At 43.2% G+C, this 27,573-nt stretch overlaps 1 long non-coding RNA gene across 1 annotated transcript; it reads right to left on the bottom strand.

Moving 5' to 3' along the window:
• Positions 1-13,604: 13,604 nt before the first annotated feature.
• LOC139074707 (uncharacterized) lies at positions 13,605-25,522 on the bottom strand. Its single transcript, XR_011524480.1, has 2 exons — positions 25,375-25,522; positions 13,605-13,820 (listed from the first exon to the last, which is right to left on the bottom strand). It is a non-coding gene; the product is annotated as an uncharacterized lncRNA (long non-coding RNA).
• Positions 25,523-27,573: the final 2,051 nt, after the last annotated feature.

Raw genomic sequence — 27,573 nt, 5'->3', positions numbered from 1 at the left:
AAATCGTTCTCTGTTCTGGAACCCTGTTTTCTGCGGCCACACTGCACTGCTTTAGTTCAGGCTTAAACTTTTTTTTTTTAAACTTTATTAGGATTTTTTTGGCTGCAAATAACAAATTAAACTTGAAAACTTAACCAAAAGAAAAAAAAAATGTGTCAGACTTTCCTTCCAACCTCATGGAATGCAAAGGAAAAGCTAAGACTGGGCCCAGACAGCCCTCCATTCTGACCTCTCTCCTTTGTTTCTCTCTTATTATTTGCTTCATTTCTGGCAGAATAGCTCCCTCTATGCTCTAGTCTGCTTGGCAGATAAGATCACCAGCTTCTCTTGGGTTCATAGTCATAGACAAGGGCCCCCAGAGAGATGGAATTAACCTTCTCTGGTTCCCAATGCCAAGTCCCTAGGGATGGGGCTCCCTGGCCAGCTCAGGTGAGGTTCCCCAGCAGGACTTGGCCTGTGGAAAAGCCTGGAATGTGCCAATTAGTGTCATTTCTCATTTCTGGACCAGGGCAGAATAAATATGCGACTCCAAGCTGATTTGCCTTACAGAGCGAGGGGGCTGGGCAGACAAATGCCTACCGCAGCCCCGGGCATGGTCTGCCTTCCGTTCTCTCTCCTGCGCCTCTGCAGTCATCTCCCTGAGCGCAAGCCTGGCCATAGCTTAGGGACCCAGCAGCTCCATTTTCCAGAAGAAGGGACTCCTCCCTCCCCAGCACTGCAGACGGGGCTGGCAGTTCAGCTCTAACCATCTTACCTCCCGCCAAAGACCTCAAATGCTCTGATTTTGTGTGTCTGCTGCTTTGCTCATCTGTTCACTTCACACAAAACGCTGACCTACCTCTGTTCTGTCCAGTCACTCCTCATCTTTCAGAAATCCCGCTCAGACCAACGTCTCCTGGCCAGCCTCCCCCAGATGCGGGGGATGCTCTCCTCCCCACCACCTCTGTGGTCACAGTGCACATTCCTCTGCTAATCCAAGGTGTGTCATGAGTCTCTCCCCCAGTGGGACTTGACCTCCTCCATCAGGGGCTGCTCAGCATCCCCCACACCAAGCGCTGATCAAATGCTTGTGGAAGGAGGAAGCCAGTGAACGGGTGTGGTGCCAAAGTCCTGCATGTGGTCCTGGGTGACAGCACCAGACAAAGAGGAGGGAGAGGACAATCCCTTTCTGGGCACTGTCCTCGGAGAGGGTTGCACACATGCCAACAGAGGGCAAGGGGAGTTTTCCTAGGCCCCCAGAGTGAAGTCTGTTACCTGCAGGCTCGTTTTAGGGAGCAGGCAGGGCTGGGGTCTGGTTTGGAGTCTGCGGAGCTGAGCCGTGCAGACTGGCCAAGGAGGGAAGTGTTGGATCCAGGCTGTAGCCTGTGTCTTCTCCAGGGAAATGCAGGTGAAGCGAGAATGTAGAACATGAGGGCAGAGACAAACCCAGATGCCCGTGCTGGGCACCGTCTTCTCCCAGGCACAGAGCTCCCGCTGGGACACTCTGACAGGCTCTCCAGAAGGAACCATGGTCCAGCCCTGGGCCCTTTGAAGTGCATGGGAAAGGGGGCATCTCACAGTTTTCAAGCCACAGTCAGGTTTTCAATATTTCCCCCCTCACTGTAAAGTGATGCATGTCTATTGTGGAAATTGTGAAATATAGAAAAGTCAAAGGAAGAAAAAGTCAGAGTCAGCCCTGATGACCTGGTGGTTAAAGTTCAGTGTGCTCCACTTTAGTGGCCTGGGTTTGGTTCCTGGGCGTGGAACCACACTGCTCATCTGTCAGTGGCCATGCTGTGGTGGTGGCTCACATAGAAGAACTAGAAGGACCTACAACTAGAATATATAACTATGTACTGGGGGGTTTTGTGGAGAAGAAGAAGGAGAAGAGAAAAAAAGAGAGAGGAAGATTGGCAACAGATGTTAGCTCAGGGCCAATCTTTAACAAAAAAGTATGTCCACAGGACTGCCATCATCCTCAGACTGTGAATGGTGGGTGGCAGTGTGACTAGATTTGGCTGGGTCAGACTTTGGGTACAGCGGAGGATGCCCAGTGGCATGGCCACAGGTCCTGCAGCCTCTGGCCACACCCTAGTTATGACTGAGAATGAGACCAACCCACAGAGCTGGCACAGGAGAAAAGACACACTTCTGGACTGCAAGAAGATGATGGTTTGCACGCTGTTTGTCACTTATTGGTTGCGGGACTTTAGACAAGCTATCCAAGCCTGCTGGGCTTCAGCTTTCTCATCTGAAAAGTGGAGTGATAAATAACTGATTCAAATGATTGTACGAAAAATATGAATAAAATATATAATAGGCAACATGGAATATATAGCATATAATATTGAAATAAATAAAATAAATGTACCTGAAAGGCATAATATGTGATGTATAACATTGTTCTATATAACATGGACCAAGAAAATATAGACTTTAGAAAACGGATATGGCTGGGTGAGAGAATGTATGAAGTCCTCAGGTCAGTGTCTGGCACAGGAAACGCATCCTAATAGCTGTTAGAATGAGTGGCCCCTTTTTTGTTTAACGGAAGCAAACTCAGGGATGCATTTAGTTCGAGTCACTGGTGTTCAGTGAAGCAGATTTAGCAGAAGAGGCGGGACAGGCGAGCATGCATGCCTGACCTCTTCTGGACGTTTCTGTGCACAGCTAAACCACGCTCTCAGCGGCCCTCGTCGAGCAGGAGAGGATGTGAGGGTCCTTCCTGGCTTCTTCAAACCCTTGGCCTCCTGCTTTATTTCCCAGCGTGCCACAAGACTGGAATTCCAGGTTTGTGTCTTACTGTTAGCTCTCTGAATTGCAATAAAAGCTTTGCAAAAAGTATTATCTTCTGCCTCAGTGGTAGAGATGTGGAGCTGTCCTGGCATGGGCTGGAGGGGACTATCTGGAAAATAAACACCGTCCACGGAGGTTCTCTGGTGGAGTGTTGGGCATCCACGGTTTCAGCAAGATCCACTTGAGAGGTGGGTGTCCAGGAAGAGGTGGGTATCCAGTAGCCCAATCGCAGGTCTCTGTGGTGTGGGCCAGTTCGAGGTTTGGCCTGAGGTATGGCTTTATCATCTATTACTGGTTATGTCCTTGGGCAATTCACTAATTCTTTATGTAGGATGGGTACAATAACACCCGTATTGCAAGGCTGCATTGAGATCACGTAAGATAATATGTGTAACTCCTCTAGCACAATTCCCTTTCCTCCCACTTCCTCCTCTCTCTCCTAAGAGACGCTCCTGTCCCATTATCACTATGTTCACATGCAAACACATATGTGGACACACGCACACATATGCATTCTGTGCATGCACACACAGTCATAGATGTGTATGCATGCATGCACAGGCATGTGCACGTATGTGCACAGACATGTGCACACTCATGCACATTCACACAATACAGATTCAAACACACACATTCACATGCACACACGTGTATGCACACACATGCACAGTGTAGTCTACCCACATTGATGTCTTCAGCTCCCTAAACATGCCGTGCATTTTCACATTTGTGTGACTTTGAAATCTCTGTTCCTCCATCAGGAAAATATCTCTGGTTCTTCACTCAGTAAACTCCTCCTCATCTTATATGATCCACGTCAAAGGGCTCAGCTTCTGTGAAGCATTTCCCCGCTTTCCTAGACAGAACTATTAGCTCCTCCTTCATTTCCCTGGAAACTGTGAGCAGCCTGCAGGACTGTGTCTCACTAAATCTTTGGACCCGCAGCATCTGACGTGGAGCTGGGGCTCCTGAAATGATTGCTGAATGATGGAAGGGCAGGTGCGAGCTTGATGCTATTGGGTTCCTCAGTCTGTGATCCCTTTAAAGGGGTCGGGGGCCATTTCTGGGGAGAAGAGGTGTTGGAGAAGGACTTGGAAGATGGCGTGCAGGACATGGACTCAAAGGCTGCAACAGGGGGCGGGAAAGCAGGAGAGAGGGAAGAAAGACATTTCTGTGCCCGAAATGCTGTCAGCCCAGCCCTGCTGGGGACTATGGGCTGGGGAGAAAAGAGAAGAGAATAGAGAGAGGAGAGAGGGGAGATCTGGTAGGAAATGTCCTAGGGGTGCTTCTGAGGACACAAGGGACAAGAGAGGAGCTCCATGCCCCGTAGGCAGGGAACCTGGCAGGTGGTGGTGTCAGGGCTGGAGGAGTTTCTAGGGTGCTAAGGCGACAGATTGAATCAGAGGATCTCAAATTATTTTGTCTCAGGCCCTCTTTACACTCTTACAAATTCATGGAGATCCCAAAGAGGTTTTTTATGTGGATTATATCAATTAATATTTACCATATTATAAATTAGAAATTAAAACTAAATCTATATTTATTTAAAACATTTTTTATTAAAAAATTAAAATATATTTATTTATGAACTCATTAAAAATAAAACAATAAACTGTAAACATAACATTTTCAAATAACTATATTTTCTAATTCAAAAATTGGAATAAAAAACAGGTGGCATTGTTTTGTATTTCTGCAGCTTTCTTTACTAGCTGGCTCAACAGAAGACATCTGAGTTCTCCTCTCTGCCTGTGTGTTCAGTTGGGTAGATTCGGTAGAATAAAGTTCACGCTGCCTTTCTATCCTCCCACAGTATCTTTGGGGCCCCATCCAATCTACTTTACTGGCATGTGTCACGTCGCCCCTGGAACAGTCCTCTGTTCGCTGGTGCAGGAAAGGGAGTGAAGAGGCCAAATTATACCTCGGTATTATTATGAAATAGTTTTGACTTCCCTGACCCACTGAAAGGGTCATGGGGACCTTCGTGGGTCCCTGAACCAAACTTGGAGACCTTTTGGGTGAAATCATATGCAAGTCCCGGTATTCAGGTGTTTCCTTTTTCGGGTGGAGCTTTATAGTTTGTCCTAGTGTGATAGAGGGGGCTTGGCTTTGGCTGTGGAAAGGCAGACTCCTGACATCCCCCGGGCTCGGCTGCTCTCTGTGGGGTTGTGTGGAGCTGTGGGTCCTTGCTGGGCATGCTGAGCTTCTGGCCACACAGACTGTGGCAGGTGCTGAGCAGCGACAGGACGAGGCAGAAGAAGAGCGGCGAGTGCAAAGCAGGAGCTGAACTTGGATCCTGTGTGTGGCAGGGGCAGTGTCCTGGGGGGAGCCACTGTCCCTTCAGTGACCTCGCTTCCCTGTCTGAAGTACCAGGGTTGGGTAGGGTCCCAGGGTTCCTTCCTGTGGGACAGAGGCTGGGTCTCTGATCCTGTGTCTTACATGATCCCCTGTCCTCCCTTTGGGGGAGGAGCTCCCTCATGGACCAGACTGCCCATCATGGCGAGAGCCAGCGGGCAGTCTCCAGACCCCACGACTACTCTTCTTCATAGAATAACTTGCACGGTCGTCTCTCTGTACAAAGGTAATAAAAATTCATTAACATAGGAGAATTAGACGAGCCAAAAAAAAGGAAAAAAAAAGAAAAAGGACAATCAGCGCATGTGGCCCTCTACCCTGGAGAGAACCCTGCTGACCCTATGGGCGATATCTTTCCAGCTGCTTCTCTATGCGTATAGTCCAGGCTTTATTTCTGCCAGGTCATTTCTTCTTCAGTACGACTTTATCATGAGATTCCCAGCAATCGAATACAGCTTGAACTCTCCATTCTGGGCCTCACGGCTCTCGCCACACTTGTCTTCTCCTCTTTCCCTCTCTGTGCCCCCAACCCTTGCCTCTCCCCAAGTAAATCAAGGGAATACCCCCTCCACACTTTGAAAGCTTAGCATTCCTTCTCTAAATCGAATCTATTCTGCAAGGCTTGGAAATTCCCACTTGCTCATTCCTCACCCTGCTTACTTGCTAACGCCAAAGCATTCTTCCAGCTTCTCACCCAATGTCACTTCTGAAGTCTGAGCTTATCCTCAGGCTGTTTGTCTCTCCTCCCTCCCTCCTCTGAGCTCCCACAGCTCTCCTAGGTACCTTCATTGGCACTTTGCTCACTGGATTGTGGTTGCCTGCATGCCTCTTATTCCTGCTTGCTTCTGGAGCTGCCAGCCGTGTTGCTCACCAAGTATTTGCTGATGGGTTAAAGCCTGTGCGTGTGGGAGGTCTGATGCCGTCTTGGATTTTGTGTGGTTGCATTTGGTTACTTGGGTGTCCTGCTGGACCATGAGCTCCTGCAGGCGATGTCCACACAGACCTGACCCGCTCCCACCTGTGGGGCCGGGAAGGGCTCCTCCTGGCGGGCCTGAGGTTGGCTTTGGCCTGTGCTGCATGGGGCAGGCAGATTTCCAGACCACAAGATGTCACTGTTGTCCCAGCCACCGATGAATGGCCAGGGCCCTCACTCCCATGCCTTGCCTGGTGCTGGCAGAGCTGGGCACTCAGAAGTACTGACAGGGTGAGACAAACTCTTCTCCCAAGCTTGCCCCGCTCTGAAGGAAAGCGAGCTGTAGGATGAAGGCAGAACTCCATCAAGGGGAAGGCATAGACAGGAGCAAGCCAGGGAGATGGCTCCAGCAGCATTCAGTGTGGGAGGTGGGTTGGCACCTTCGGAGCAGATAGAGGAGGCCCACTTATTATCCAGCCGTGCGTGCAGCTGAGAGAGCTATAGGGTCGGAAAGGGTCATTTGGTGCGTTGGCAGAGCCAGATATAAACAAAATATGAGTGTATGTAAATAATATTTTCCCCTATCTTCAAATCCAGCAGCCAGCAGAGTAGGGGCCCACTGAGTTCACTGCTGGTCATGGATCTTCTGAAGCTACAGAGGCAACTTGTCCTTCTGGGGAGCTCAGGGGGCTGCTGTCCTCAGCCCTGGCCTCCAGTTGCAGACTGAGCCAGTCAGCCCAAGGGGGCTTCCTGGAGGAGCATCCCTACTGGGAGTGGATGCTGGAGCTTCTGACTTGTTGCCTCAGCATGGAATATGGGAAGGATGCTCGGCAGGAAGTCAGGAGGGCTGGATCGTCCTGTCTCTGTCCCCTGTTGGCTTGAGAACTCAGGTGAGACACATGTCTTTCCCAACCTCCAAACCTCAGCCTTTCCATTTTCCCTCCAAAACGGGCTGCCTGCTGCCCAAGGTGTGGCTTCTGCCTCCGGCCTCCATCTGTTTCCCCAGTGAATGATCGGAAAGCTGCCCACACGTTGTTTCTTCTCACATGGCCTAGATATAAATATTTTAGTGGCCAAAAGCATCATCGTGTTCTGAGTGATGTTCTGCTATCCGTTACTTGGGAGGTAAAGTTAGAATGATTCCAAAGCTACTTCAAAAGCTGTTTTTATTTTGAATGGAAAAGGCAATTTCCAGTAAATTTGTTAATTTTCCTGGAATTTGTTCTCATATGAAAATTCTGCTAGCCTGGATGCTCTCCATGTGCTCTTTCAATTCTGGATCCTAATGGGAAGTTTTCCAGAAAGCTCAGCACCTTAAGGCCTCACAAATCCTGTGATTTTGGGCAAACACTTTTGAAAATATCATCTTCATAATAAAATCTGAGTTGATTGTGTTATTAATATCTTTTAAAGGTATCATGGACTACTTATTGATTTTTGAAATCAAAACTAGGAGGAAAAAGAAACCCACACAGTTGTTTCTAATTCAGCAAATGTTAGGATTTTGGATCTGCTGTAGCAAGAGTCTCATTTTAAAATGTTGAAAAAAATATTTCAATGCAAAATCAATAAAATATATGACAGTAATGGAAAGATGAATAATGATCAGAAACAGCCCTTCACCTCCGAGTCAATGTTATACAAAAGCATTGAAAGCATCCAAAATTTTGCTTGCCTGTAAGGTTAAGATTGGGATTGGGAATGGGTAGGACAGGGACGGCACAGGGAAGATGCCACATTTATCGAAGACCTGTACCATGTAGTGTGTCAGGCTCTCGGGTTCCCAGTTATTTGCAATAAGTTTGAAATGGGGACATGTGGTCGTATGTCCATTGCTGCTGCTGTAACTCCTCTCCCCTTATTTGGTCATATTCTCAGTGCCCCAGGTCTCCTCTGTGCAGCTCCGGCTGACTTGGGGAAGAGGTGAGCCCAAGAGCCTTACACGAGACTGGAACAAGAACCGTGGTACCAGGGTAACACTTATATGCCCGTTACTCTTCTAAGAACTCCAGCTGTATTCATCCACTTGATTCTTAAAACAACCTATGAGTGTGTTTACTCTCATTATCATTCCCATTGTTCAAGCACTCTAGTGACAATAATCCGTTTGATTCTTATAGGAGCCTATGTATACTATGTACTATTATCAAGTATACTGTTATTATTATTTCCATTCTACAGAGGGGAAAACTGTGGCTCAGAGAGGTTAAGTAAGTTGTTTAAGGTCATACAGCTAGCAAGCAGCAGAACCTGATTTGAAGCTGGGGGGAGCGGCTCCAGAGGCTGTGTATCCACCCACTGTGCTGTGCTGAGTAGTCTGAGCTGACTGCCCCGTGGGAGGAAAAGTCCCCAGCGAATCCGCCGTTTGGTGTATGTCCTTGGAGTCTGAAGAGTGTAGGTTTTCCAGAAGCATTTCTGTCTCTAGTAGATCCCTGATGGCCCAGGAGGAGCTGGGTTACGCCCTTCCCAGCGGAGGGCACTCATGCTAGTCAGAGTCTTTGCACGTGCCTGGGGGACCTACCTGGTTCCGTCGGTTTTTCTCTTTTCTGAGAGAAAGCTGTTATTTCAGGGAGATATGTATGTCTGGGTGTGTGTTGAGTATGTCAGAGAAGGCTTCCTAAAGGCATTGACATTTGATTTTAGCCTATAGGGATGAATAGGGGATAACTTGGAGGAAAATGAGTTTGGGGGATGAGGGCAGGAGGTATCAAGGGTGGTGCTGAGAGAAGGAAGCAAACACTGCAGAGCTGTAAGAGCATGGAGGAGTTGTGTGTCGGTAATTGAGTGTCAGAGCAGGGTATCCCCAAAATACCCCAAAATATATAGTGAGCTTGTGTTAAAGATCAATTTAACACATTAAAGAGGGAAGCAGTAGCTGGTCCAAAGGACAGTATGAGAGCCTGAAACACATTTCAACGAAAGAAAGAACGCTGAAATAAGGTTTTTATGTTACATACCAAAATGGTTAATGTTCCACATGGCGATACAACTGGAACCTTTGGTCTTACTGGATGAGATTCATTTAGATCTCTACCAAATTAAATCATCTGCAATTTGTCAATATTCTAAGTTAACGTCCACCTTCACAGAGTCTGAATCTCAATCAACAGGAAATAGTAAGTCAAACAAGATTACTTTCCCGAGAGCATTAGGAGATCCTTATGTGGGCTTGCTTGGCAGTGTGCTAGTGTGACATTGAAAGGCACAAGAAGTCTTTTTTTTTGCCTTATTTCCAAGCTTGGCATCTATTTTTCTAAGTACCAGAAGGCTGGAACTAGGGATGAGGTGGCAAGGGGAGCAGGGCTGGAGTGGGGGCTCTGCCTGCCATGGTGAGCAGCGAGGACTTCATCTTCACTCCTTGCAAGCCACTGACTGGTTTTAATCACACAAGTGACATGATTCGTCTCTCCTTCTGTCCACTTACTCAATAAGCCTTTATGGAATGTGGCAAGTGCTAGTCTCAGACTTGGGAATAGAGGGGCGAACAAGACAAGACAGGCATGCTTCTGCTCTTGTGCAGCCCATGTCTGGTGGAGGGAGATATGTAACAGAGGCATTGATTCTCTGGGTGTGGCCAACCTGGGAGGTCAAGGAAGGCCTCCAGAGGAGCGATGGTGGAGAGAAGGGGAGTCAGCCCCCCAGGCTCTGGGGAAGTGGATTCCAGCCCGAAGAAGTGACAAGGGCGAAGGTTGGAATGAACATGGTGGGTCCCATGAATGGAAGATGACACATGTGGCTGGAGTGTAGGGGCGAGGGGCCGAGTGGGATGAGCATCAGGGGAGCATTCGGAAGGGTGGGTGTACAGAGTCCATGACCTGAGTTCTTTTCTGAGTGTGATGGTGTTTAAGTTGGGAAATGACACGACCTAATTTCTGTTTTTCAATTTATCACTTTGGCTGTAGTGTGAAGTGTGGATTATGCGATACAGTAAGAGAAAACATCAGGGGACCAATATGGGTGGGTCTTGGGGAGGAGTATTAGTTCTTGGGGAAGAGTAATATTGCATTTGTTCCGTTGGGAGGTGATTGGGCCTGTTCCAGCGTTAACTTGACCAGGTTCTTCGTTTTGAAAGTTCACCTTGGAGCTGAGGGGTGGGGCCTGGAGAGGAGTAAGGCTGGAGTTGAGGAGCTACTTAGGGGCTCAGGGGAAACTCATAAGTCTCTGGACTGGTGATAAGTGTGGGGAAAAAGGATGATGTTTGCGGCTTGAAGAAAATAATTCACAAGCTGCACGTAAGGGGACCTTGGTTGTCAAAGGGAGTCTCATTTCTGAATGCAAAGCTCGGCTAGATGTGGGCCCAAGCCCTGGCCCAGACCTCGTTCTCTCGGTGTCTGCCCAGTCTGCGTGCCCCGCCCTGTGGAGTGGAAGACACCCTGGAGGGAATACGGGGTGAGGTAGCATCAGCCCCCTCTAAGAGGACACCCTTTCTGTTGTTTCCAGCCCTTCCCGGGGTCTTGGTGGGCCACACAGTAGTTAAGCCACACTTCGCCAAGAACTTCTCCCCTTGAAATGACCTTGGAGGCACTTCCTATGGTGGCAGTGGCTGAATGTGTTGGATAACCTGTGAATGAATTCAAGAGGAGGAAAGGGGCACAGCTATTTTCAAATTCATTCCTACCTGGATCCAGGCTTCCTTAGGATCCCACAGCCAACAAAGAGCGGGGCAGGCATTTTCATCTAAGTCTGTCTCCCCAGCCCATGCTCCTCCACCACCCCGACTCAGGGGGCTGCGATGGAGCCCTTAGTGGGGGCTGCTTTCAGTTCCGTGCTGCAGAAACTGTCAACCCTGGGGGCCCAGGTTGGCGGGCAAAGCCCCAGGGACTCATTCAGGCAGGTTCCTGGAACTCCTTGAGTTTTCCTTCTGAGGGATTTTCAAACACTAGCCTTATGCTGGAAATGGTGTTTCCCCATTCCAGGGCAAGACTAGCATGCAGTGGTGACCTTGGTGACTCTGTATTTATGCGGGAATGAAAATGCCAGGACTTGGGGAGCACGGGAGAGCCAGGCGCGGTCTCCTTTGTTCTAATAAGTAACAAGGAAAATGCGACATATTTCCAGGTTCTAGTCTCTCTGGGTAATTACTCACAGTGTTATATCCTTCAAGATCAAAGGTGACTCTCTGCATCTGGGTTGCAAATGAGTTACGTTACTTTACAAGCTACCTGACTTCTGTCTAGGCCTGTTGTGGGATGGGCAGGTGTTCAGGGGCACCTGGCTGCAGAGGGATGACACAGCAAACCCAATAGGGCAGGAGGCACAGCTTTAAAACAAACTGGTGGAGAGGAGAGTTTGAGAGGGTGGCACAGGAAATGATTATTGAGCGCAGAAAAACCCCAAGAAGAGAGGAGATTTCCAGGAAAATTCAGCCTGGAAGCTCTTCTCTTCTATCAAAGGTAGGACCGTCAACACTGCTAATCCTCTACCTCATGTGGCAGCCAAGAAGAGAAGGTGTTCTGTTGCCGATGTCTGCAGAGCGGTTTGGAAGGAAGTGTAGTTCCTGAAGTTCCAGTAATTGCAGGCATCTGTCACTAACAAATGGAAAATGGAAACAGCTCAAGACATAGACTAACACTTACTGAAGTTAGTGCTTGCAAGGCTAAACTGGAAGCAATTTGAGACACAGAGTTTGAAGACTCTCTGCAGTTTGTATATCGACCCTGATAGAGGGGAGAGACCAACTCAGGATAGAGCAGTCAGAGGGGGTGTGTGTGTGTGCACGGGAGGGGAGAGGATATTCTTGCAGTCTGGGCCATGCCACGGATGTTACAAACATGGGCATCGTGATGCTCACTTGACCACTAAGGAATCTGATGCCCAGAGAAGTTAGTTGACTTGTCACCGTCATTGAGGATTGAATTTGTGTCTGCAGAGTCCAAACCACCCTACCCATTGATGGACGAGCCAGGGGCAGCCCAGAGGAGGGCGGGGAGGGGGAGAGGCAGACCAGACAACTAAAGAAGAAGTTGAGAGCATGACCAGAGCAGGCAGGTCTCCTGGCATCCTACCATTTACACTATTATGGACATCAGCAAACATCAGCCTTTCTCAAACTGTGTCTTCAGTGTATCACCGTATTACTAATATTCTATGAAATGTTAAGAAGTGCCCTACAAAAAGGCTTCTGTGATCAAAGAAATTTGGGTTAAAAAATGGCCCTTTAAGGGCTGACTCCATGGCCTAGTGGTTAGGTTTAGTGCTCTCTGCTTCTGCAGCCTGGGTTTGGTTCCCGGGCACAGACCTACACCCCTTGTTGGCTGCCATGCTGTGGTGGTGTCCCACATACAAAATAGAGGAAGATTGGCATGGAAGTTAGCTCAGGCCGAATCTTCCTCAGCAAAATAATAGTAAAAATATGATCCCTTAACTGGAGGACTTTTCCAAGTCTAAGGCTCTTGTGCATGTTCTGTTTCCTATATTTATTTGATCTTGGTACCTCTCCTTTTTTGGGATGGTCTCTATTTCTGTAGCTATATTCATGTAGCAGTCTCCTTCATTTAGTAAATTTTAGATGTAGATCATTCTATGGAGTGAGTTTGGGTCTTTTTATTTTTTTCTTCAAAATGTTCTGCATTATGAGAACTTCTACATACTTTATAGTTCAGAGCTTTGTTGGGGTACATTGAGAACAGAAGACGAAAGGTCAGGGAAAAGGGCCTAGACTTTTGGGTTCAGCAGATTCAGCTTCATGGGAGGAGGATGCCCAGCCCGGAGAAAGGATGGGTTATGGAGAAACGGTGAGGGGTAGCCGTCCAGACGAAGGGGACATGAGAAGGCAAGCTAGGAGACATGCAACTCTTCCAGTAAAGCAGAGAAAAGATGGCAGAGGATGAAGAAGATGAGAGAAGGTGAGACTGCTGTTCCCTGAGCCCGGGTGCCCCCGCAAAGGGAGGATGTCCGAGCTGCTACTCACTACTGGGCTGCCCAGAGAGAGTTCAGTGAAATAAGCTGGGGCTTTGCGGCCAATCAGATTTGCATTCAAATGGTGCTCACTGATTCCTGGTTTGTGATTTTGAGTAAATTCCTTCAACTCTCATCTCTTGACTGCTCGAACAGTTGAGAGAGTTTAATGAGATGATACATGCAAGCTCAGTACCGTCCCCCTCACAGTGGAGAGACCCAGGGCATGATCCTCAGCCCTTTTACTGTCTCCTCTGTGGGGGCTCAGAGTCCCTTGATCTGGCATGGACTTTGTCTTACTCACGTCTTCATCTTCATCTTCCCCAAGTCTCTTCCTTTCTCTACTTTGGGCTCTGGGCTGGGCAGACCTTGAGGATTCTGGATAACCGGTTTCCCCATCACTGGGGCTGTGCTGCTCTGAGAACTAATGCTCCCAGCCTGGCAATGGAATCTAAAATCGGGAGCTGGGTGAGCAGAGCGGCTCCCCACGCCGTATGGCCCTGTCTCCTGGTGGCTGTCTCAGACTAAACGGAGGCAGCATGCAGTCCCTCTGTGGACCGATGGCTTCTCATCCTGGTTCATCTGTTTCTCTCTGCAGCCTTATATTCTTCCAGACAAATTAAAGAGAAATTTCAACCCCAATATGGAAGACCTATTGACAGTGTGACATTGGGAAATTTTTTATTTCTTTTCTTTTTTTTGCCACTTGACTCTATTTGTGACATACTTTCTTCCAAAATGTGAATAAAAATTTCCATTCTGCACTTTTTTCTGCCCTGATTTTACATGATGATCTCTGTCTGTCACATCTGAGGGAAAAAACGTGAAGATCTGAAATGGCTGTTGTCGGCTTTTGGAATTCCAGACAGATGACTTCAATCTATGTGAAAGAACAATGGATTATTTAGGAGGTTGCTAAGACACTAACCTTGGAGAATACTGTGCTTTTAAAAATGTTGAATGAATAGATTTTGAAGACATTATTTTCCCTCTGATTTATAAATGTAACACATGTTCATTGTAAAAACTGGAGATGCAAAAATGAGAGCTACTATCAAAATTAAAATTATGGCATCTTCTCTATTTTCTAAGACGCTCTCTTTTATCAACCCATGGATTGGCTTTGTTTATTTAACGTTATATTGTGAAGAATTTCATATCTTGTTAAATACTCTTCTGTTCATGATTTTAGTAGCTACTTCACCATACAGATGGACCACAGGTTGTTTAACCTATTCCTTATTGCTACAGTCCCCTATTGTTGGATATTTAGGTTCTGCTAATTATTTTGATGATAAGTATCACTGTGATGAGCACCGTCGTACAAATAGCTCTGTGCACATCGCTAATTATTTCCTTAGACTTATTTCGTAAAGAGCATGGCCTGTTTAAAAGCACTGGATCTGAGATTTCAAAGGGCCCTCCAGAACCACGGCCCCAGTTTGCATTCTCATCGGAGGCTGATGGCTATCCCGCTGTGCTTCACTAATCTGGGTACAAAACAACACAAAGCAAAGCGAAGACAAAGCATGTTGCCAATTTGATGTGTGAGCCATGTCATCTCATTATGATGTCGTGTTCTATTTCTTTGATTTCATATGAGATTGACTATTTTATCTAGTCTGTACTTTCCATTGATTTTCTTGTTTTATAAATTACTTTATTCATGCCCTTTGCGCATCTGTCTACTGGAGTGTTTGCTAAGCTGTAGGGGCTCTCTTTCTATTAGATATGAAGTGTATTAACCCTTCATCTGATATGTAGATTGCTCATGTTTTTCCTATTTTGCTAGTAGTCTTTTAATTTTGTTTATGGTATTTTTAGTTGCTCCTAAGTTTAAAAATCCTATATAGTACCATCAATCAGACTTTTCATTTATTGTTCCTTCATTTGTTCTTATGATTACAAGGCCTTCCCTACTCTAAGATCAGATAACTCTTCACGTCTTGTTTTCTTCAAGGGTTCAGTTTCTCAGACTTAGCTGGTTAATTGTTTGGAATTTAGTTGAGTGTGTGGTATAAGGTAGGGATCTCATTTATTACTTTTAAATGTCTAAATAATTGTCTCAGTATTATTTATTAAATAAAATTGTTTTGCACTGCTTCCAAACGTCTCTCTTATATAAACAGTGCTTATAAATACTCAGATCCTTTTCTGAGTTTGTCAATTTTTTCCCCTCATTGATATCTTTTAATTCTTCATTCCTGCCACATTTATGTGGCTGGAAGTATATCTCTACTGTTCTTTTAGAAAGTAGATACTTTCCTCCCTTTATTCCTATGATGAAATATGTTTATTTTAGTGAACTCCTCAAAAACTTCATTGCAATTTTGATTAGAATTCCATTAAAATGCAAAATAATTTTGCTTTTAATTTTCCATGGATATTTATCACATAACTTTCTCTTATTCAAGATTTCTTTTATTTTTACAGGAAAATGTAGTAATTTTCTTCACATTTGGTTAATTATATGTTAAGTGTTTGTTTGTTACTTTTATGAATGAATTTTTTTCCACATTAAATTATCAGGTTTTTTTCCGAGTGTATAAAAACCTAATGGGTTGTGCATATTTAGTTTGTAATTATCTACGTTTCTGAGCTCTCTTTCTGGTTCTGATAGGTTTTTGTTGATTTTTTTAAATAGCAAATTTTATATATGTCTATGTATGTTTAAATATAATATATATCATATATATATATATATTTGTCTATGATGCTTTATTGTTTTCTTTTCCTTATTGCACTGATTTGAAATTCCCAAATGGTAGCAAAATAATGGCAATCATGGAAATTCTTGCTCCTGAATTTAACAGAAATGCCTCTAAATTGACTCATAAAGACAATGTCTGGTCTTGGACTGACATATATGTTTTTATCACATTAAAGAAATATGCTTTAATCGTTAATTTTACTAAGAAGGTATTTCCCCCCCATCATGAATGAGATGTTGATTTAATCAAATACTTTTCCTGCTCTGTGCAGGTAATAATGTAGTTTTTCTTTTTATAACATTGATTTTAATAGATTTGCAAATATTAAACATTCCTTGTGTTTATGAGCAATTCTCTACATAGTTTTGTTGTATATTTATTTGAATGTATGGTGGATTCAATTTCACAGATAATTGCATTTATATTTGCAATTGATTTATGGTTTTCCTTTATTTTGTAATCCTTTTTCAGCTATTTAGAAGGTAGTTGAAGTGTCTCTTAAGAGATTTGAAGGAACTCACTTGAAAAATGATCCATGCCCCTGATCTTTTTTGGACTTAATTTTTTGACAATGTTTTCAAATTTTTGCCTGTCTGTGAAAATTTTCAAATTTCTCATTTAGTCTTGGATCAGTTTTGATAGTTTGTATTTGCTTTTTATAGTTTCCCATTCCTTTAACATTTCTAAATCCATATATATGGACTTAAAAAAAATACAATTCTCTATTTAAAAAAAAGCCCCTGCGTCTCTTTTTCCCTCCTTTCCCCACTATTTCTAACATTGTACATGTGAACTGTCTTTCTTTTTTTGTTGCCTATTTTATATTCTTATTTCTCTGTCAAATTCAGCCTCTGAATTTATTGGTTAATTTTACTATATTCTGTTTTATAAGTAATTATTTTCTGTTGTTATCTTTACTATTTCTCTTTTTTTTACATTTCTTAGATGTGCTTTTTGCCTGATTTCTTAAGTCAAAGAGTTCATTTACTTTTATTCCTTCTTTTCTAAAGCAGTAAATTTGAATTATATATTTGGCCGTATCCCACATGTATTTATATGTAGCAATATTATCTATTATGCTGTTTAAAAAAATAGTTTATAATTGGCATTTTGATTTCCTTTTGACAACATATAATTATTTTGAAAAGTTATTTTTTTCGATAATCAAGTCTTCTTTCCCTTTCATTTTTACAAGGAATGCTATTAATTTTTTGGTTCCTTCTTTTGTAGCTGGGGTTATTTGGTCTATAAATTTTTGCTTTTCAGCATTTATTGAAATTTCACTTGTGATTTTAAAAATAACAAGTATTGTCATTAGGGCAAAAAAATAAATCAATGTATCTACCTAACCATTAAAATTATTTAGACCTGGGGCCGGTGCAGTGGCATAGTGGTTAAGTTCGTGTGCTCCACTTCGGTGGTCCGGGGTTCATGGGTTCAGATCCTGGGCATGGACCTACACACCGCTCATCAAGCTGTGCTGTGGCAGCCTCCCACATATGAAATAGAGGAGGATTGGCACAGATGTTAGCTCAGTGACAATCTTTCTCAAGCAAAAAGAGGAAGATTGGCAACAGATGTTAGCTCAGGGCCAATCTTCCTCACCGAAAAACAAACAAACAAAACACACAAATGTCTAGACCTTTGAGGACCAATAATATCAAAAGTGGTTTGTATGTATTTCAGAGGATATGGAAGTTTTAGAAAGTAGATAATAAAACTTTTAAAAAATTTTTTTTACTATACACTTGATATGGTCACTCCGATTCAGTAGAGTGATTACGATGACAGCCAGCTCTTCAGCCTCCTTGTGTCCACACCTTTGGTCCTCTCCCACTCTGAGTCTGAGCTCATGAGTCAGTCATGTGACTTCCTTTACCCCATGGGATGGAAGCAAACATGATGCCAGCAGAAGCTTGAAAAGTCCGTATGAGAATGGATTGCCTCCCTCTTGCCCTCTGTCATCACTATGAGATACGTTGCCTTGCCTGCTGGAAGATGAGAGGTGGGAAGAGCCAGGCTGCTCCAATAATCCCAGAAGAGGCCATCCAAGACCAGCTAACAGTCAGCCAACCCTCAGACATGCGAGCAAGCCCAGCCAGCATCAGCAGCCTCCGAGCTGAGCCACAGCTGACCTCAGGGGCATGAATGAGTGAGCTCAGCTGCAGATCAGCAGACTCCCTGAGATGCTGGGTGAAATAAGTGTGCATTGTTGTATGCCACTAAGGTTTTGTGGTTACGCACTTTTATTTTGGCCATAGATAACTGATGCCAGAAAATTACAGTGCTATGTGTCATATGTAAGTTTTCCTAAAAGATCAGTGGGCATTTCCAGACAGGAGGGTTGACAGCATCTCTCTCCTCCTTTTATTAACTTTTAGTGTACTGTGATGCCCTGCAGCTTATCTGTTCCCAGCTAGGTAGACTTACAGATAATTTTCTAGTTTGGACAAAACTAATTTCCCCCAAATGGAAAAGTGGATGAGAAGGATTCTTGCAAAACGACCTTAGATTGAAGATGATTCTTGTAATGCAAGCACAAGTAAACAACAGCCAAAACCAAAATGAAGCAAAACTCCCCAAATGTCAGAGCAACACTTCTTTTACTCCCAGTCTAAGTCTCCATCGTTCCCACTAAGACGTAAAAGCAATGATGACGTAATCAGATCGCACTGGAAGTCTGCCTGAGTATATACTGTGCCCTGAAACGCTAGCCATAGGTAATGGGAAGCCTTCACACTCGCAAGGCATTTAAAATGAAGCATTCAGAACCCAAAGACAAACATCTGCATTTTTTTCAGCCATGTTTAAGTCATAGGATATTCAATCCCATGTATCAAAAAAATGTAAAGTTTGTTTTGAGATTTCTCTTTGTATAGTAAAAGATAAAAAACCACACATCACAGAGGATACTCATGTTCTCCCTTTGATGTTAAAAGTCACTAGAATTATCCCCAGAAAACCATATCATGGCCACGTAAAACTGTATGCCTTTGTTAGCAAAAAGTATTTGAATACACGTAAATCCATCATGATATATTTGAAGACACAGGTTTTAGAACAATTTCTTCCATATAGGAGGTTTTCTATATAGCTGGATAAAAGTACAGAGTTCTCTAAGATATTTCGGTTCAGAGCCTCTTCTAGACAATCTTTCAGTAATTAAATGCATGAAGCGCATTGTGTGTGTGTGTGCTGAGCCTCTCTCACACATTCTCCAAATGTGCTAGAGAAGATAGTTTTTCAACAGTACATTACTTCTTTAATAACAATTTTTAACCTCCCCGCTGTTTTCTGGAGGAGGGGAGTGAACACTGAAGAAATGTAGTTACAGATGAAGCAGCTGCTTCTACTGGAGTCAAAAGGGTCCTTGGGTGAGTCACAATCGCATCACACGTGAAATTTATCCATTGCCTCCATCATAGGTGAGGATACGTACCAAGAGGAAGCCAGAAGTGTCATTGATGTAGTTAAAAATAAAGTGGAAGAATCTTGCTAACATACTCAGAAGAGAGGGCTGTGACCGTGGGTCGTCTTTGTACCTCACAGAGGAGAGTTGGGTATCTCCTGGTAAAATGTTTCAAAGATTCGTCAAATTAAAGATACAGTGAAACACATTTTTTCTCATGCAGAAAGATACGCATTCCAGACTGGAAGACTTTTTTCCCTTGGTAACCAAGTAGAGATTTTCGAAGAAACTCACTCGCTTAATGTGTCCCTTGAAGGTAAAGGTGATGTTTTAACAACTGAGAGACCGCTTTTTGACAGAAATGTGTGCTAAGGAAAGAGCATTTTGGAAACAGATGTCAGGAATGTTTCATCCTTCATGATTTTGTTGCTCAAAACAATATATGTCACTTACAATATCTCGCATGTATGCACACCCAAAACCCTAGGAATAAAAGAAAATCTAACTTGCTTTAAAAACTCTTCAAAGAATTTTGTTATTTTTGAGCTTATTTGGTTGAAAAATTCAAAGCACATTACATTCCAATTATTTGGCATGAATAACTGATTGACAGTTGGGATGATGGAAATTTACTAAGAGAATTTTAGCAAAAAAAACCTTTGCATAATGGATTCAGAGAGTGCAGCCGACAGTGTGGTTCTTCTGTGTGGTTCTGTGTGCTTTTGTAAGTAGCTTTTTGACTACGGCAGCCATTCAAACTAAATATTGACATGCACTGCATTTAGAATCTGACTTTTGATCAGTATCCTCTAGATTTTTAAAAACAATGAACCACGTTCAACCATTGCCTTCTCAAGACCATGTTCTTCAAATCCAAGAAAGCTGATTATGCAGGGTAGATGGTCTCAACTTAGTATCTTTTATCCCCCTTTGCCACAGACACTGGAGATGCACTTGAAAATCATTACTTCGAACCTTATTTATTTCCTTTCTGTTTTGTCTTTTAAAGACAATAGGTCACATAGAACCCAATATAATGTAGTAGAGTGTTTAAATTTTAAAAGTCCCTTTTTGTTTCCAACAGGTTTTGCTTAGTTATATTTAATGCTATGTTACCCGGTATGTAAATTTTTTCTTTGAATATCAGGATGTCGTTGTAGAATGTACCTTCACCAAAAGTTGTATAATCCTATTTTATTCAGTTTAACAATTTTTGTTGGTTTGGAATTTACATTGTCTGATATGAATGTCCTGCCTCTGCTTTTGTTGTCTGATTTACCATTGTCCAATCTTTTACTTTTAAATTTTCTGTGCTGCTTTGTTTTAGATTCTTAAAAACAGCTTGTGGCTGCCCTTGTGTGTTGGTGCTTGTTTTCTCCTCTTTTTGTTTTAGGATGGTAATTGAACTGATTTACACTTATTGTTGAGCTCCAATTTCAATCTCATTTTTCATCTTTTTTCTTGCTTCACCAGAAACCTACTTATAGCTCCAACTCCCAATCCTTTACTGTATGTATTGTTTTATTTGATTTTTTTCTTTCCCTTCTAGTGATGTACAATTTACACAACTTATTTTGAATCCTACAAATAAATGTATTTAATTAAAAATACTTCATTATAGTTTCCTTTAATCACCAGCATCAAAAATTAAATATGTCTATTTTTCCCCAACTTTAGCATGGGATAAACTTATGCTTACTTCCCTTTAAATTTAGTGTTCTTTGGAAAAACAAGGTAATTATTATTAGTTTTGTTAATTTTTATTTTCTCTTTTAGAATATATTTTGACTTTTGTTTTATTCTTTTAACCATATTTACAACGAATATTTAGAGAAATCTACACTTATGAAATTTCATTGCTCACTATCAATAGTTTATATTTTAGTTACTCTACTTTTAAATTTCTTACTGTGATTTTTATTTAGATTGGCTCCAAAACATTTAAAACAATACATTTCTGCCAATGATATGGCAGTCATTCAGTATGACTGAAAGGCAAAGGCTGAGTCTAGCTTGATATTTTATTCTTTTTTTTGTGGCATCAGTTTTTCCATGTCTTCATATTTATATAATTCTTTCTTTATTCTTGTAATTTTGAAAGTCACTGGGATATATGCATGTGTTGTTCCTTTTCATTAATTATGTCTGATTCTTGGAAACAACTTTGATCTGAGATCTCAGGAGGTATTGCTTCTATTCAGGGAAGTTTTCTTTTATTATATCTCTGATGAGTGCTTATTTTCAACGTCTTATGGCTTCTTTCAGGTGCATTGCATTATGTCTGTGTGGCTCTTCATTTCACAGCATCTGTATTTTTCATCTTTTTATTTCTTACTCTTCTCTGCACTTAGGGAAAGACTTTTGCCTTTCCTCCTCTTTATTGGCTTTATCTTCTGCAATCTCTAAATCAACATTAAACTCAAATAGCATTTATTAATCCTTTTACATTCTTCTCTTAACCAGGTCCCTGTTCTCTTTATCTTTTGGTTTACAGATTACATGTTTTCCTTAATTTAAATGAAAAAGCAAAACATGTGGTTTAAAAAATGTTTTTCTAAAACATTAAAAAAAATTCCTCCTTGAATTTTGGCTATATTCTCTTTTTAATGTAACTTTATTTATTGCTTGCCTTTCTCTTTGGAAACCTGAAGGTCCAGATGCTCCCTCTGTCCCTGCCTTTGGCAGCCAGGACTTGGTTCCAATTCACCTTCAGAGGTGGGGGCAGTAGCGGTGGTGTGCAGGGGTGACAATATTGATCAGCAGGAGAGGCAATGATGTCCTACCCAGAACCTTCGTTTAGGTTGTTAATCGAGTGGTCATTTGTCATTTCCTTCACTGCTCAGTGTACAGTCTTCTTGGCGGGCACTGAATTCGTCTACCATGATGGAAACTAAAAAGCCGGATATGAAGTCTCAGGCCTTGCAGGAAGCTGGGGGCTGGGCACGTGACTTGGCTAATGAGATGGACTTGCCTAGGATTCTGAAGCTAGTGATGCCAAGACCTGGGCCAGTAGATAATTCACTGGTTGTCTGCAGGGTGACAGCCATGGCCAATTTCCAGGGGCAGAAGAGATGGTGCCTGAGGCAGCATCCGAGTTGTCACTTGGGGCTGAGGTGACACTTGGGTACCCAGTGTTTAACCTCTAAGGCAGACGTGCCACCATCAGACTCTTCCTGTGGTAGGAGTTCATCTGTTTCTGGCGGCGCCTCGTCTCCTTGATCCTGACCATTTTCTGAGCCAGATTCTCCAGTCATTCTGTCAATTCTGGGGCTCCTGATGATGCTGTCAGTATTTTCACTTAAATGAGCCAGACGCAATTCGTAGTGTGTGGCATTTAAATAAGAGCCTGACTGATGTGTTCTGCTCTTTAGGTCGCTAAATTTCTTGGTTTCTGCCTTTTTTTCAACCCTTATCCCCTAGCCATCTGTTATGTCTAAGTTCCCTGTTTTGCTTAAGTTAATCGCAATTGCTTTCCATTTAATTCAACCAGGATCTCTGAGCAATGCCATACGTTTTTGCATAAACTCTGATGTTTCCCTGGTTGACTTAGAAGGGAAAAGCTCTATCCAGGTGTGGTGTTTCCTCACTAGCTGGTGGATCAGTCTGCTTTGACATTTTGCATTTAATTTGTTGCTGTTAGAACCATCAACCCAGATCTTAAGCTACGGGATGACAGACGTGCACAGCCCCCAACCACATTTGCAGGGGTTTAGCAATTATTTATTTTGTGCAGATCTATTGAACTCTCTGATATTTGCTGCAAAGGGCAATTTTTTTCCCTGGATAATGTGAATCTAAATGTAGCTTTGTTTCTAGAAAACAGGAATGGTGATCTCATGTTCATGCCTTCCCCTTTGTACTCCCATCTCTATACCCATCCATGTCCTCGCCACTGGGCTCTTTAAAGTCCAGCCTGTGCCTACTGCTCACCTCTCTACCACAGGTAGAAAATTTAACACCAAACCCACTTACACCTCTGCTTTATGTGGCTGAGAGTTAGTATTGTTGAATTAAATTGTCTTGAACTCTCTGGGGAAAGATGGTACCAATGTGAAGGGGAAGCCATTAATTCACCCCTCGTAGCCTCAGCGAGTCGCACCTTCTCTGCCTGTTGTGTCTTCCCACTTGGTGGGCAAAAGCCTCTTCTTTTTGAGCAAGAAGTACGTGATGGGGATGGATGGACAGACAATTTTCTTTATCTTCTTTTGGCTGGTGGACAATCTTTTGTGCATCTGGCAGATGTTTACCTGAATTGCAATTTCAATTCCTGTTGAAATTTTACAAATCCTTTTATATTGCCTATTTTAGGAATGGCTAATATAAAGGTGGAATAGAGCATTAGATGTCTCTAGTTTCTGTTGCCGTAATCTGTTCTATATTGCTGAGAGAAATTTTAGGCGTTTTGAGAGTCTAATATTGCTGAGTCTGAAAAAGAGCTTCTAACAGTGCCTTGTAGTGGACTGTGGGAGCTTTTATTATCAAGGCACTGATTTAGGTAATAATCTGGAAAAAATAAAGTTGGATTACTACCTCACTCTTTATGCCAAAATAAGAATCCCAGGTGTATTGAATACTAACTAAAGGAAAAATAAAATAACTAGAAGGAAAGATGAAAGAAATACTTTATTATCTTAAAATAAAAAAGACCTTTAAAAGGACTTCACAAAATCCTGATCTCAAGAGAAAAGGTGGATACATATAAGTATAAAAGGAAATGATTCTTCGTAGTAAAAAATGCCATAAACATGGTCGGAAGACAAACTGAAAACTGGAAAAAATACTTGCAACACATATGATAAAAGGACACATCCTATAGTATATAAAGATTGTTTGTAAATAAATAAGAATATGAACACTACATCTCTTGTAGGCAAGGAACATGATAGTTCACAAAAATGGATAAAAGGAAAATGTTCAACTTCACTCAAAATAAAATAAATGTAAATTTAAACCAATGAGTTGTGCACCTGCACAGATTCAGAGTTTTAATAGGCTTTAAACTAATACTGAGGTTACTTAGCTTTCTGAAGGGATGCAGGGACAAGTAATACAGCTGCATAGCATCTGTCACTTCCTAAGCAGACAAGCACCAAGGTGTATGTGGGTCACCCTGACGCTCTCTTTATACCTGTATTCATGGTGACCTGAGACCTGCATCCCAGCTCACAGTTCCCTGAGCCCAGGAACAGTCTACACTGAAGATGAGGCAGACACAACATTCCATATTTCCTTAACTTTGTGCTTTCTGTAGAAACAGGACTCTGAAGTCGTTGTCCCAGGCATTCCTGGATCAGCCCAGGTCTGAGTTTAACCCTTATCTCTGTGGGATAACATCCACTGGCAAAAAGCAAAAGACACACCGTGTTGGGCGAGGGTCTCGTGGAACTGTCACTCTCAGACATGGTCGATAGGAACGTGAGAGGGCAGTTTGAGCATACCCATCAAATTTTAAATGCACATTCCCGTTAATTTGGCAGTTTTAATTATAGGAATTTGTCTTACTTTTACCCAAAGAAAGAACATTGGCTACAGCCCTGACTACATTAGGAAAATGGTAGAAACAGCCCAACAGGTCATCCATCCATATTTTATTTCAACCATGCTGAAATAAAATATGGTAAATCAACCCAAGGAAATGCCATACAGCCATTTTGAAATGAAAGGCAGATCCAAATGAACAGATAGGGGACAATCTCGGAGCTACATGTAGTGGAAAAAGCAAGGCATGGAGCAGTACACGTAGGTGTCAAAAGAGTGTGTGTGTGCTTATAAGGCTGTGTGTGCAGAGACTATTGAAAATATTGGCAGGAGACTGGTAACTGTTTTTGATGTGAGAGTGAGGGAGAGAAAGAGATTCATGTCTTACTTCATACCCTTCTACACTCTATGAGTTTTTTAAGAAGTCATGTATATGTATTAACTATTCAAAAAATAAAAACGTAATAAATATATACATTGAGAAAAGAGTTATTAGCTCAGGGTTCTTGTGGCTGATGAGAAAAAAAGCACATTTTTCTTTTAATGAAATAAATTATTTAACTTATTTTAAAAAATAGAAGTAGGAGAAATAAAGCAGTTGTCAAAAAATAGAATAATTTTCCTTCCATCAAGTTGAATTATCATGACAACATTGGACACCGGGTTATATGATAAAAATGGTTTTTTATCATATACTGGTTGGTTTTTGGTGTACTTAAAAGCTGAGTCAATAACCCTTTTCCCAATTCCTTTCTTCACATTTCCAACTTAACCCATTGCTGTCTGGTCATGAAATTCTGAATTGACAAACCCAGTCACCACTTTCTCATATTCACCTTGTTTGATCTCTTGGTCTCCTTTTTGGGGAGGTTTTGTTGAGTATGACTTTTTTTAAAAAAAATTATTTCCTTCCTTGGTTTCTATGACACCATTTCAGAATCTCCTTCTTCTTCCTCCTCCACCTGATCCTTTGATTTCCACCTTAGAAACATCTCTAGAATCTTTCCACTTCTCTTTATGCCAACACAATGGCCTTAAGTTCTCTGTCCCAGTGGTGCTCCATGATTTTGGGAACCTCCCATAGGATCTGCTTTCCTGGTCTCACCCTGCTTTAGTCCAGGTTCTACAGGTCACACGTATCTGTGTGTGGCTCAGAAACATGCACTGACTTGCCTTTTGGGGGTAAATGTCTATGCTCCATGTGGCATTTAAGAGCCCTCACACTCTTGTCCTCAGCTTCATTTTGACCTCCCTCACTCCCACACACCTCATTACTCAAGTCCTCCTGGTTACAAGAGAAGAAAGCCAGCTGGAGCTGGGTTTATCAAAGATGGGACAGTATTGGACGGATCCTGTGGCAGCTCCCAGATGACCAAGCCTCGGGACAGGTCAGGGCTGCAGTTGGCCTCAGGAGCCACTGGAGCCAGGACCTGAGTGTGACCAGGGCTCCTCCAGCTCTTACCAGAGCTATCCTCTGGGAATCGACTCATTGCTCCTTTTTTTATCTTATCGCTTCAGCCACTAAAGACGAATGGAGTCTATCCATCCCCAGAACAAATATCCAAGGAAGGTGATTCAGAGGCTCAGCCTGGTCTAGATGGGAGGAAACAGGAAAGACCATGGCAGGTTCCCCCACAACTGCCTGGATAGAGTTGAGCTAGTGTGGCTCCCACTCCTGCAGTCAGCTCTGAGTTGCAAAATGCACCAGATGTTCAGACCCCTTAGCATTCACCTCCCAACCCGTGCTTTCAACACATTCTTCCATCTCCCTGGACTCCCTTCTGGCTGCATGAAGTCTTTTATGTAACGCTCTTCTCCCCAACACACACAAATGCAGAGGTGGAGACCATCTCCCCTGCAATTTCATAGCTCCTTGTATGTGTCGTTATTAGCACTTACCACACTGTCTTCTAAGATATTAGTTTACAAGTCTGTCTGAACCAGCAGACCGTGAAGCTTCCCTGGTATCTCACTATCTCCTGTCAATGCACTGTTGTCATTTAATAGAGATCCGTGGAACTAAGGAGGAGGGGGGAACAAGAAGACTTCTTGTTCCCAGAGCGTTATCCTCAGGCCTGCTTTCCGTCCCCCCTTCCCCTTGGCTGTCTGGGCAAACTTGCTTGGTGCATTGGGGGCTGAAGGCAGAGCTGGGGACTTGCTGTCCTTCTATAGGACTGACATCTTAGGGACCTTGGTCTCTGGCATCCTGTGTGCTTGGAACAACGTGCTCTCCAGCTAAGGGGTGCTGGAGGCGGGGCAGGTGGGAGTGGAGATGCGGAACAGAAACCAGCATCTCCTGGGAAGAGCGGAGCACATAAGCAGCTCTCAGAACATCTTCAGCATTTCTTCCGCTGGGACCTGGTTTCTATTAAAGTCGTACCCAGTTCCTGGGAAGTAGGCCTTTGAGAGAAGAATTTTCCTCTTATCCTTCGCAAGGATGGTTTAATGCTAAAAACGCAGCCAGCTTAGCACCTGCCTTTGCGAGGCTCTCCTTCAACCTTGGTTATCACAACTGGTCCCCGAGGCAGTGCGCCTGTTCTAGAGTGTTCTATGTTGTTTTGTTGGGGCCATCAATACTGCCAGGTGGCATTTAGGTACTTACTAAGTCTTTGCTCAGGTGCCCCTTTATACTCAAATTATTACACTTTCAAGGCTAAAATTGGTTGCAGAAACAGGACCCTGTGGCACATGTCAAATTCTTGCCCAAAGCAGAGAACTCTGGGCAGAGAGTTGAGGAACAGGGTGAACTTCACTTCCAAAAGTGTCTTTTTGAATTCAGTGAGGGCTGGGTCCAAAGGAGGGTTTAGGACCACGCAGTCAGACCATATAATTAATGGCAGTCCAAATAATTGGGAGCCCTGGAGGGAAGGGATCAATCAGAAGTCTTCGGGCAGGAAAGCTCTGGGTTAGGCCAGTGTGTGGTTTCAGGGCTCCTCTGGCCTCTGGTTTGGCTCCTTGCTCTCCCTGTCATCTGAGCTCTGAGCTCCTCTTTCTCTGACAGACAAAATGCCTGGGAAGGGGCTCCAAAAGCCCAT

This window comes from Equus przewalskii, chromosome 1 (genome assembly GCF_037783145.1).
Source record: "Equus przewalskii isolate Varuska chromosome 1, EquPr2, whole genome shotgun sequence".
Lineage (NCBI taxonomy): Eukaryota > Metazoa > Chordata > Mammalia > Perissodactyla > Equidae > Equus > Equus przewalskii.
The sequence above is the reverse complement of the archived record's forward strand: the minus strand, read 5'-3'. Positions and strand labels throughout refer to the sequence as shown.